The 3263-nt window shown below is 50.8% G+C and overlaps 1 protein-coding gene across 1 annotated transcript in view; it reads right to left on the reverse strand.

Annotated features, from left to right (window-relative positions):
- The window catches only part of ZBTB8B (zinc finger and BTB domain containing 8B), a 31724-nt gene extending 29294 nt beyond the window's left edge, over positions 1–2430 (reverse strand). The window contains exon 1 of the mRNA XM_011955419.1: positions 2388–2430. The gene's annotated coding sequence lies outside the window, so the exon portion shown is untranslated. The remainder of the gene's footprint in view (positions 1–2387) is intronic.
- Between the last annotated feature and the right edge of the window lie 833 nt (positions 2431–3263).

The raw sequence follows: 3263 nt of genomic DNA on the forward strand, positions 1-3263 counted from the left end.
AGGGCAGATCATGAGGTCAGGAGTTCAAGACCAGCCTGGCCAACATAGTGAAACCCCGTCTCTACTAAAAATACAAAAAAAAATTAGCTGGGTGTGGTGGCGGGCACCTGTAATCCCAGCTACTCGGGGGGCCGAGGCAGGAGAATCACTTGAACCCGGGAGGCGTTGGAGGCAGAGGCTGCAGTTAGCAGAGATTGTGCCACTGCACTCCAGCCTGGGTGACAGTGCAAGGCCCTGTTTCAAAAAAAAAAAAAAGTGTGTGGAGGGACTTTTGCCTTTAAATTTAAACCTTACTGATAGAACGTTTTACTATGTGCATGTATTGTTTTTCTTTTCTTTTGAGACAGGGTCTCACTTTGTTACCCAGGCTGGAGTGCGGTGGCATGATCACAGTTCAGTGCAGCCTCCACCTCCCAGGCTCAAACAATCCTCCTGCCTCAGCCTCCTGAGGAGATGTGACTACAGGCATGCATCACCACACTCAGCTAATTCTGAAAACATTTTTTTGTAGAGATGGGGTCTCACTATGTTGCCTGGCTGGTCTCAATGGTCTCCAACTCCTGGACTCAAGTGATCCTTCTGCCTTGGCTTTTTTCTTTGTTAACTAAGAAAAAAAGGAGGCAGGGCAGACGGGTAAGGAGTTGGTAAGCCAGGTAGATAAACATGTAAGTAGGTACAACACTTCTTAACTTGTAGTACGGTCTGATCTACAGAGGCTCTTCCCAGGGCACTTCTGTCTTTCACTGGAAGAGCCTCCTTTCCAGCAATAGCACCTAAAACGAATTTCTTTTGGCTTTCTTACTTAAATTATTTTTTATTCTAGTGCAATTATTTTTATTCTACTTCCTGACTTTGCAAAAGTCTTTCCATATAGTACTTTCTTCAAAATTTTCCCCAATCCTGTACTTGGTATATATTGTGTATTATTTATTTATATCACCCCCATTTGCCTGAAGTGCTCTGCTGCCCCGGGAAATGCTGAGGATCACCACTTCTCCCAGAAAAGCAGCTCTTAGGGCAGATTGCTCTCAGAAGCACATTTATCTGCACTCTGGCAGGGAACCTTCCAATCATCCCATGGTTCCAACTCAATTCAAGGGTTACCAGCTACATACAATGCCTGACACAAGGAAGACGCCAGGAATAGAAAAATGAACCAAGTATAGTGCTTGTCCTCCAGGAGACAGCATATGCCAACACAGCTACCTGCAATACAAACTCTCATATACCCTTGAGGGAGTCCTAGCCAGATCACACAACTGTCTCTGTTCAGAGGCCAAAAGCAGCATTGAATTCCACCCCCAACCCTTTCTGACAAGACTCGTCCAGTCCCACCAACCTGAGAATAACAAAAACCTGCTCCTCAATTTTAGCAAAATACTGAGTACTATTCCTTATAAAACACTGTACAAAGTACGAGCATATTCATTTTACTTTTTAAATTAAAATTTTTAAAAGCCATGGTCTTGCTCTGTTGCCCAGGCTGGAGTGCACGATCCTACCTCAATGCAGCCTGGAACTCCTGGGCTCAAGAGATCCTCCCAACCTCAGCTTCCCTAGTAGCAGGGACTACAGGTGCGCGCCACCATGCCCGGCTTTTACAAGCACATTAGTTTTCACCTCACAATAACCCAGTGCGACAGATACTCTAACTACATCCTCTTTTTCAGAGGAGGCTCTGAGATTCAAAGATACAGATAACATCACCAAGTTAGGAATGGAACAGAGATCTGACTGACTCCCGGGTTGACATCCTTAACCACTATGCTAACCAGCCTCTCCAAACCCTCCAGGACACGATGCGACAGGTTGGGGAAGTCACTCCTTTCTTTTAGGCATGGATCGGAGGAGAACGACATTAGAGAAGTTTCCATTTCCACACGAAGAATTTCAGGGTCAACTGCATCTAAATTGCTCGCAAGACAGACCCTCCCCCGCCCAGCACCAGACGACCTGCACAGGCCACCAGAACCAGCTACAGGGCATGGTCCCCGAGGATGGGGCCCCGAGGCCTAGCCCCTCCCGTGGCCTCCCGCGGACAAAGTGGCCATCGCTGCGGCTGGCACTTCCCCAGTGTGGCTGAGCCCCCACGCCTGGGTACCATTCACCATGGAAGAAGTCGACGCTGCGACCCCCGGCTGGACGACGCGGAGAGCACCCAATGACAGAGAAGCTGGGGGCCCAAGGCCGTGCCTGCCCCTCCCCACGCTGGAAGGGCTCGCGGGGCGGAGGTCCCAGGAGTTGCCAGGGCCAAGAGGTCCGAAGGAGGATGACTGAGTGGCGGCAATCCTGCTCGCTAACCCCAATCTCGGGCCAGCCTCCCGGGTGCTCAGAATCCTCCCCAAACCAACGAAAGCGGCAGCGCCAACCCGCTTCTTGGCGCTCACCTTCCAGCGGGTTCCAGCAGCGCAGCCACCGAGCTCCGCGCACCGACACGCCCCCCTTTCATTCACCTGGCGCCCTCCGATGAGAGGCGGGGCGGCTGGCCAATCGCGGGAGCATCTGGCCTCGGGAAGGCGGGCCCTTCGGCCAGCCGGGTGGTCAATGGCGCTGGTGCCCCCTCGGAGGATGCGCTCTGAAGGCGCCGGTGCTAGCAGGGTGATGGGAGTTGTGGTCTCAGCGCTGGCTTTTCTGGTAAAGATAGAGTGGACAAAACTACAAGTACCAAGATGCCAAAAGGGGCGAGGACCAGTGCTAGCGAAAGGCTGCAGCTAGGTTCAGTCTTTTGAGTCCCACTTGAGGGACCTGCCAAGTACCGGTCTCTTTGTCTGGAGAGCGAAAAACACGTCGTGGGTATTAATGCAGCCCAGGGACTAAGAGCTGTGACTCATCAGTCCGCACATATTTCACCCACCGGCGCTCTCCGCAAAAATCTGGAAATAAGTGAAATGATTTAATCGATTCAACAGGTTTTTATTGCATACCCGCGGTTTCCTTTAGTGGATAGTCGTTACAAAAGATAAAAGATTCAGCTCTTCCTTTGACAGGCTCTCCGGTTCATACATACTAGTGAAACAGTTAAATGGCAGTACTAGGTGCTAAGTGACCGTACAGGCGTGTTCTTTGACAGCTGTGAGCAAGACAAGGCAGCTTAGCGCTCTCAGGGAGCTTAGTTCTAATGGGGGTGTATTCGTTTGCTAGGGCTGCTGTACCTAAATGTCACCAACCGGGTGGCGTCAATAACAGATTGTGTCACAATCCTGGGGGCATCTGAAAGCAAGATGTTGGCAGGGTTCGTTCCTTCTGAGCGCTGTGAGGAAACG

This window comes from Colobus angolensis, unplaced genomic scaffold (genome assembly GCF_000951035.1).
Source record: "Colobus angolensis palliatus isolate OR3802 unplaced genomic scaffold, Cang.pa_1.0 Scaffold4, whole genome shotgun sequence".
Lineage (NCBI taxonomy): Eukaryota > Metazoa > Chordata > Mammalia > Primates > Cercopithecidae > Colobus > Colobus angolensis.